The sequence below is a fragment of the Octopus sinensis genome, linkage group LG7 (genome assembly GCF_006345805.1).
Source record: "Octopus sinensis linkage group LG7, ASM634580v1, whole genome shotgun sequence".
NCBI lineage: Eukaryota > Metazoa > Mollusca > Cephalopoda > Octopoda > Octopodidae > Octopus > Octopus sinensis.
In genome coordinates this window covers 97,985,789-97,995,788 of record NC_043003.1, presented here as the reverse complement: position 1 = coordinate 97,995,788, position 10,000 = coordinate 97,985,789, and the positions used below count along the sequence as shown (strand labels likewise).

General features: G+C 37.0%; 1 protein-coding gene across 2 annotated transcripts in view; it reads right to left on the bottom strand.

The window, feature by feature from the left end:
* LOC115214143 (serine-rich adhesin for platelets-like) overlaps nucleotides 1-315 on the bottom strand; it is a 47,276-nt gene extending 46,961 nt beyond the window's left edge. The window contains exon 1 of one of the 2 annotated variants that reach the window (XM_036504987.1): nucleotides 13-315. The gene's annotated coding sequence lies outside the window, so the exon portion shown is untranslated. The remainder of the gene's footprint in view (nucleotides 1-12) is intronic. The other variant, XM_029783206.2, reaches the window with a different exon arrangement.
* Nucleotides 316-10,000: the final 9,685 nt, after the last annotated feature.

Below are 10,000 nucleotides of genomic sequence, written 5' to 3'. Positions count from 1 at the left end.
GTTACTACTTACCAGTCGTACATGTTTCCGTTAAAGACACTCAACATCCGAAAATCACCCCGTACAAAAGAGTTTGAGCAGATCGTGGGACAATTAAGCAAGTTACTAGAAGTTATGCTGGCCATAAGTGTGTCTCTTAGTCTTAAACAACAAACAATATCGTCCGTTAAGTCGTACGTAACAAACCAAATGAAAAGCACCAATGAACACTCCTTGGATGTAAAGAACAACAATAATAAATACAAAAGTAGCGCTGTTCTACTGTTTATCGAATGAGTGAAGCTACCGCTGCTGCTGCTAGAAAGCAGCCCAGTTGCAGTAGACAATCTTAATATTCCTACTGTGGATCTCGTTTTCAATGCGAGGCTCTCTCTTTTCCCCTCACTAAACCTGACCCCAATTTCAGAGAACACGGAGAGCAGAACCCTTCAGATCGTCACTCCCTTATACCTTGCCCCTCTCCCTCGCCTTTTTTCTTACCCATCACAATCTCTTTTAACTGTTGGAGCTGGCTGCCCCTCGACCCCTTCATCATACTCCACAGTAATTCTGTCCCCTACCTTCCAGCTTCAGTCTAAGACTCCCTACAGTGAAGTGCTTTCCTTTATATTGATTCTCTCTCTCTCTTTTAGTCTTAGCTACTGTTGTTGTTCTTTTTGACTTTATATTTTACTAGTTTATTCTCTCTTCCTCTCTTTCTTCTCAACTGCGTCTATGTAGTTTTATACATACGCACACATTCGTGTGTATATTTATGTATGTATATATATGTGTGTGTGTCTGTATGAATGTTATTAAGGCTTTTGTCAAGTGATTAACTTCGCCGTCAAGTTATATATATACATAAAAAAAGCAATTTAACATTAAACTGAAGGATTACTCAATACTTTTCATCGGATACAAGTTTATTAAACTTTTATAAAGGTGACAGTGACCTCGAAATCTCGATGTGCCGGCCTAATTTATCTTTTGTGTGACTGCAAATATTTATGTTTACATACATATATATAAAGTAGATAAATTGAGAAATAGATAAGATTGACACGTGTGTTTCGCATCGCAGATCTAATTCATTTAGAGGGAAAAAAAAACGAATCTTTCAGCAGGAAACAAGAAATTCCATTAAATGTTGCTCAATAAGAAATTCCATTTAATGTCTGCATGGAAATGAAAATGAAATTCACTCTCGAAGATAAAATACCAAAGGAGAAACGCGCTCGCGCATTTTGTGCCTGTGCGCGCGCGCGCGTAGGTACGGATGGATGAGTGTATGCCTGAATGTGTGTGTATATATATATATGCATACGTATGTGTGTATGTATGTATATATATATATATATATTTACGTACATATATATGTGTAAATACATGAATGCAATGTGCATGAATATATATATATATATATATATATACATACACACACCACACACACACATTACATATTATATATATATATATATATATATATATATATATATACACACACACACACGTATACACATACATAGATATACATAACTGAATATACATGTTCGCGCACGCATCCCCAGAGGGAAGGGTACATAGTATTTTGCATTCAGTATATATATATATGCCTGCATGTATATGCATACATACACACAAACACATATATTAAGAGGGCACTACACACACGCACGCACACACACACACACACACACACACACACACACACATATCTATAGATGTATTTCTCCAGCGAATTGGTTTCCCACTTGAGAGTGAAAAATTACCGACTGGGCTTTAGATTAGAATCAACAACTACAACATCAAGAAGACGAAGAAGAGGAAGAAGAAGAACAACGACAACAACAACAACAACAAAGAAATATGACTAAGTGAAGCAATGAGAATATTAATCTGAAATATATATACATACATATATATATATATATATATATATAATATATATATATATATATATATATATATACATACGTACATACATACATTATATAATATATATATATATACATACGTACATATATATATACATATATACATACGTATATATATATATATGTATACATATACATACATATATATATATATTATATATATATATATATATATATATATATATATATATATATATATATATATATATATATAAGAAACCCTAGAATTGGCGTAAAGAACTACAGATGTTATTAAAAGATTCCTTTAGTAAGAAGCTAAACAAACAAGGATAGAGTTTCTTGCCATCTTCCATTAGTTTATTCCTAGTTGAATTTAATCATTATCGTAGTTATTCACATTTCTTTTCAAAAAGTATTAAAAATTAATATAAGAATATTATCTATGCATGTTTACGTCCATGTGTGCAGTAGCAGAACGATTTTGGTAGCTGAAGTAATGGTGGTGGTGGGTATAGTAGTAGTAGTAGTAGTAGTAGTAGTAGTAGTAGTAGTAGATAACATCTAACTTTCTCAATACCTAGACCTCTTTGCCCGGCCAAAAAAATTCTTAGAAAACCATCACATAACCCCCGCTACTACCCTCTCTTTCACCACAGCCGCCACACCATCACCACCACCACCACCACTTCAATCACAACCACCTCTACTTCAACCACAACAACCACCACCACCAACATCCCTACTTCACCCACCAACGTCTAATCAACGATAATGCTTCTACTCGGTCGCTCGGCCTGCTAGAATTAGCAGCCAAATCTTCCACCAATCACTTTTTTCTTTTAGGAAGAATTCATTGCAAAATAACTTTCCTAAAGAGACTGTACTTAAATAAAAGACTGGGTGGTCACGACTGGAACGCTTTTGATAAGTCTACCGGATTAGTGTTGACCTGGGACTAAAACACAACTACTTTTAATATTTCGGAAGTTGTGTCTGTCTCTACAAGCTAGAAATAACAGCCAAATGTCTTTTCAATTACACTGTTGTTTTAGATATAGTCACATTGCTTAATGTCGCCCAAGATACATTACTACATGATTGTCATTTTCAGACATATATCTTGGACTACATGCCATTGATTGTAGTTCTACCCGTTCAGGTCTGACCTGGGGCTAAACGTCAAAACCGATATTCCTATTTCCTCATTTTGTTTTTGGTTAATTCTTCATTAGACTCTTTTAGGATTGAAATATGTCAAGCATGTTGTTTAATCCCAGGTCAGATCTAAACAAGTACTGACCTATGATCAAATATACTCCAGCTGTGACCATTCTGTCTGTTTCAACTGCATATATCTTATATATATATTTTAAAGAATCGCAGGATGTGACTTGAGGGACATTTGACTACGCTTCTATAGCAAGTCGAAAAAAACTATGTTTTGTTTGTGTAAAAGCACTTAGGTTAGTTGGTTTGCAGATGCATTAAGTGTGCTTGTGTGTATGGTTGAATATTGAATCTTATAGGACCTATCAAATATGCAATAAAAAATAAAAAAATAAAAAAATTAAATGGTAAACGGTTAAATTTCGAAAACGGTTAAAACCAAAAATCACAGCAGAATAAGATAGAAATAATGAAGTGGGCGTGAGGGGGAGAGAGAAAGAGAAAGGGAGGGAAAGAAGGGGAGAGAGGAGCCGGAAGGAAAGAGAGGGAAAGGTGAGGGAAGGACCGGGTGAAGGATAGGGAGGAGGAAGAAGAGGGAAAGGGAAGGATAGAGAGCAAGGAAGAGAGATATTGAAAATAATTTCCCTAAGAGACTCGTTTTAACGAAAAACATTTTTTGTGTGTGTTGCAAATAATGACAAACCGTTATTTACAGAGTTTATAAACTTTTTTTTTGACTTCGTTGAAGCATCTCTTAGCAATAACTAAATGTTTTGCACCTCCGTTAGCAACAGTAACTACATGTTTCTGCGTGGATTCTGTTAGCAACAACTAAACGTTTCTAGAATGTGGTGTATCGATCTGTTAGCAACAGTAACTAGATGTTTCTACTATGTGGTCTCTCCATCTGTTTAGTAACAGCAACTAAATGTTTAACCATGCCGTTTGTTAGCAACAACAAATAAATGTTTCTACAATGTAGTTTCTCCATCTGTTAGCAATAGTAAGTAAATATTTCTAAGTGGCCTCTCCATCTGTTAACAACAGTAACTAGATGGTCCTAGTACGAGGCCTCTCCGTCTGTTAGCAACGGCAACTAAATGCTTCTGTTTGACGATACCATTTGTTAGTAACAACGACTACATGTTTCTACTATCTAGTCTTTCCATCTGTTAGCAACAATAAATTAATAGCTCTACGTGATCACTGTTAGCAACAGTAACTTAATAACCCTTACTCTGTGGCCTCTCCATCTGTTAACAACCATAACTAAATGTTTGTTTGATCTTCCTATCTATTAGCAACAGTAACTAGATGTTCCTAGTATGTGTTCCTCCCCCCCCCCCGTTTGTTAGCAATAGCAACTAAATGCTTCTTTTTGGCTTCGTCACAACTACGTTTCTACTATTATGTGGTCTCTCCATCTTTTAGCAACAGTAACTTAATATGTCTGTGGTCACTGGTAGCAATTAGTAAGTTAATATCTCCATTCTGTTACCTTTCTATCTGTTAGCGACAGTAACTAAATGTTTTAGTCTTTCTAATGGTAACTAGTACTACTAATGCTATTACTATTACTGCGGCTTCTGCTGCAGCTACTATTACAGCAACTACCACCACCACCACCACCACCACCACTACCACCACCACTACTACTACTACTACTACTACTACTACTACTACTACTACTACTACTACTACTACTACTTCTTCTTCTTCTTCTTCTACTACTACTACTACTACTACTACTACTACTACTACTGCTGCTGCTGCTGTTGTTGTTGTTAAGCAACAAGACGGGTAAGGGTGATTAAGTGATGGTCTAGGGCTTAGGGGCGGGAGACCCCAGACCTTGGGGGGAAAAAAAACAAAACTTTGGTCGTCTTGTTGTAGTCAAGGGCTCTTCGTTGACGCCCGACACCACTGGGAGGTGGCCCTCGAAGTCGCTGGAAATGGAGATCTCCAGGTCCAAATTCTTGAACGGCTGCTGATATCACTACTATTATCTGTTCCACAGACACATTTACTCCTAATTTAATTCTCAGACAGAATCAACGTGACACATTAGAACAAGTTTGGACTTTTGAATTATGAATACAGTCCATCTGACAGGCTTCAATTAGTTTCCGCCACAGGCAAGACTCGGATTGACTCGAATCTATGATAAAGGATACTTACCCGCGTATCACAAAGTGGGATTGAAACCGGGACTTCGTGACTGCAAAGCGAACTTCTTAACCATTCGGTCATGCTGCATCAATTTTATACACAAGTGAGTGCGCGCACTCACTCAGACGCGCGCGTGCAGACATGAACACACACACACACACACACACACACACACACAGGTGTTCTCGAATATTCATTTCTGCTCTAGGCACAAGGCCCGAAATTTTTGGGGAAGGGTGCTAGTCGATTAGATCGACCCAGTACTCAACTGGCACTTAATTTATCGATACCGAAAGGATAAAAGGCAAAGTCGACCTCAGCGGAATTTGAACTCAGACCGTAAAGACAGACGAAATACTGCTAAGCATTTCGCCCGGCGTGCTAACGTTTCTGCCAGCTCGCCCCCTTCACGTTCACGTTGCTTGGCTATGTTACTATGGATGTTTTGTGGGTGACAGATCAGTTACCCTGCTTAGTCTAACGCTACACTTTGGCCCATTGACTCGGCAGAGTGAGGTCGTGGTCACTCAGGGTACCGACACTCTTGACATTTCTCTGAATACCCAAACTAAAACTCAACCCGCAAGACAAATCTCCATCCTCTTCTTAAACATCCGTAGACTCTGATTCCAACATATCCTCCCCACTCACACACACAGGGCCGTCTTTATAGGCTCCAGGGTAAATCACAGCACTAGGACCTATAGTTTTTATTTATTGACTGAAAGCCACAATATGCCTAGGCCTGTGACGCCCATTTCTGCTTTCTAAGCTATATTCTTTACTCAAACGTCACTACAAAGCTTAGTGTTTGCGCATACCTAGGTCCTATACTTCACACCAATCACTTCTCTCACCCGGATATCAAGGTACACTGACTCAAAATCACCTTCTTTCTTCTTATCAAATACACCTGCAGCAAGATTGGAAATCTAATTGACAAATTAGTAAGTAAAAATCATGGTTTAGTAACAGCCTTTTCATGTAATCAGCCTAGTTATGAACCAATTAGCATCGAGACATTTTTCTAGGAGCCCCTCTAGAACAGTGTTTCTCATCCTTTTTACCCTTGCGTAACCCTTAAAATAAATTGCATGTCTCAAGGAAGCTCTACACAAAAAAAATTATATACTATATCTTTCTCATATATTTTTCATCGTAGTTCGCGTGGTAAATATCATATCATATATATATATATATATATATATATATATATATATATATATATATATATATATATATACATAAATTATTAGAGAGTTACCGCTATGTGGATAGCTCTAGTACTAAAAATAGCTCCGATAGTATAGCGACAGAAATGATGTTTCCAACTAGAAACAACATTACATTGTGCTAAGCCACTCGGTGTTAAATTAATGGTATTATTAAATTAATATCAATTTTTCACCCTCATTTATAAATTTATATATATATATATATATATATATATATATATATATATATATATATATATATATATATATATATATATATATATATATAAAGTAATCCAAACATGAAAACACAAAGGGAAAACACAACAACGCGAGGACGTGGAACAAATATAGTATTATTGGATGCTCAGGAAGGAAGGGAAGAGCGGAAGAGCTCTTCGTCAGAAACATAGGAAAAGGAAAGATCCAGATATGTTGTGCACGGTCTTTAACACCGCCGATAGTTGCTGTTGCCAAGCAACGGCAGTAATTTTATTCAGCTGAATACACGTCATTGATTGATTGAAATTACCGAAATAGGACTACTTTAACGTGAAATTACTTCGTAAATATAAGTTTTTCTGAAAAATGCTAAGAGTAAAATATGTTTTGAATCTTTACCTTTTGACCTACAAACAATTATTTTTAAAATCTGTAGGTCAAAAGGTAAAGATCCAAAAATGAAATAACTTCAGCAATTCAGTACGAGTGTATTATTGTGCGAAAGTTTAAAAAATTTCGGTGAACTCTAATTTTTGAGATGCTGGCAGCCAAACCGAAAAGATCCTTAACTATACATACAATTACTCTGAGTACGGGGTTTCAGCTACATATTCCCAAATATGACTGGAACGGGTCAGATCGGCTTCAAATTTTTCTGCATACGAAACAATTGTTAAAGACATTTGTTTATATATATCCAGTGTGTGAAGGCTAAAATTTACATTACTACAATAGATATAATTTGTAGTACATTCATGTTGCATACAGCACAAGACTTATTGCGTCAGTAGCATACATGCTGCACGTGTATTAATATTTATACAAACAGTATTAATCATACATTTCAGCCGATTTTACCAATCGGTTTTTCACGCAAGTGTTTGGAGTAATACCTAATTCGAGCGCTCGTCAGAAGGGTTTGTTGGGGGAGTATGGCGACGACTCTCCCTGAAACGATTACATATATACATGATCATAATCATTCATCATTGTTCGACCGTGGTCGAGACAATGGAATTTACCATGCTACGCCAGACTTCACGGTCCATGATTGCATTACGGAGGTCCTGTTGCTGGATGCCTGTATCCCTGAAGATTACATCAGGGTAGGAGAGTGTGCGCCCTCTGGTATTGCGAGTAGATGGCTTCCAGAGGAGAAGAGTAGAAATTGCCTCGTTTTTCAGCTCTACAACAATGTCCAGCAAACTGGACTCTCCTACCTTTCACAAGAGATGACACAGGTGGTAGTTTCCCATATATTTGTATTTTGGTTGGATGATGCTTCCACGAGAGATTTTGAGCTCTCATAAGGAGGCGAGTGTAGGTTCCATCCAACCGCCTCTCAAGCTTCTTTGATAACGTCCAGGTTTCTGAGCCATATAGTAGAATTGGTTCGACTGTGGCTTTGAAGATTTCAAGTTTGAAGTCTCTACTTAGAATTGATGACCAGATCTTATGCATGTCAATACAGGCTGACCAGGCCATACCCTTTCTAGTTAGAAAATCTTTTCCAGATGATGGCTTCCCCCTCGTTATCGAGTACGGCCATTGCACGAAGCTTAACTGTTATTGGTGCTGTGATCGAATGTGACTTTTTAGCGCAGCTAAAAATCTACAATGTCTTGTACAGAATTGGCAGCTAAAACCTTTACCTGCAATAGCCGGCTGTAGTTGCTACTGGGTTTCATGTACCTTTGCATGTCGTTTAAGTCCTCCTGCTGAATTACACTCTCTTCCACATACCTGAGAGATATGATTAGTATGGTGTGTAGCACCACCACCAGTGGCCAGGTTGTCACTCATCTGTTTCGCTTTATGACTACGAAGATGACTCTTGAGTCCAGCTTTACTGAGGCAGGGTCTTGCACAGACACTGCATGTCAGCATCATAGGAAGACCCTTCCCATACATACATACATACGTACATACATACATACATACATACATACATACATACATACACATACATACATACATACATACAGACAGACAGACAGACAGAGACTCTGTATAGCTATATTCTCGATCTATATTAAACGTCTTTTTCAAGTGATGCAAACGGCTTGCTTTTTCATTTTTACTTTAATCTTTTATCTGCTCAAGGAATAACCACATATAACCGCTTCTGATAGTCAGTCTCAACATCACACGTTCAGTTGCTGCTGAAACTGGAGCTTCAATGGTAAACCAAACAGAGCACTCATACATAGTACATGCCTACTACGTTAAGTCGATGAATGCTCCTTACATACATACATGCACACATACATAGATACATACATAGATACATACATAGATACATACATACATACATACATACATACATACGTGTTTATTAACAGGGAAAATGGATCTAGCGGTGTCATATGAAATTGTCACCCATAATTATGACCCTAGTATCGATCTATTGCATTTCAATCTGTTTTAGGGTTAGTGTTAGTTAGGGTTAGGTTTAGGGGTGGGAGGAAGGGTATCTTTATTTTCTTCAGAAATGTAAATAAACCCAATCTGTTTCTTAAACGAGGAACATATTCATACGGCACAGAATGTTTTCACCTCAATAGACGTCATTGATTGGTTGAAATTGCAGAAATTGAAGAAAAAACAACAACAAATATCTTACAAACCATATAATTTGGATCTTTTCATTTTGAACGGCAGTTTTCAACACAATTTCTAGTAAACTAAAAAAGTTTTAAACTTCGTATACTGGTAGAATGTGTTTATAAAACATCATTTTTTCTTGGCTTTATTGAGAAAATTCTATATGTTGTAACATATTTCGACTTTAATTTCGAGCATTTCGGCAATTTTAACCAATCGCTGACCTCCATTTGGGGTGAAAACATTCCATGCTGTATGAATATTTCCCTCGTTTAAGAAACAGATTGGGTTTATTTACATTTGCGAAGAAAAAAGATACCCTTCCCCCACCCTTAACCCTAACCCTAACCATAACTCTAAACCTTACCCTAAAATAGATTGAAATGCAATAGATCGATACTAGGGTTATAATTATGGGTGACAATTTCATTTGACACCGCTAGAAAAAAATCCCATTTTCCGTAGCGATGTCTTATGAAATTGTCACCCATAATTATAACCCTAGTATCGATCTATTGCATTTCAATCTATTTTAGGGTAAGGTTTAGAGTTATGGTTAGGGTTAGGGTTAGGGGTGGGGGAAGGGTATCTTTTTTCTTCGCAAATGTAAATAAACCCAATCTGTTTCTTAAACGAGGGACATATTCATACAGCATGGAATGTTTTCACCCCAAATGGAGGTCAGCGATTGGTTAAAATTGCCGAAATGCTCGAAATTAAAGTCGAAATATGTTACAACATATAGAA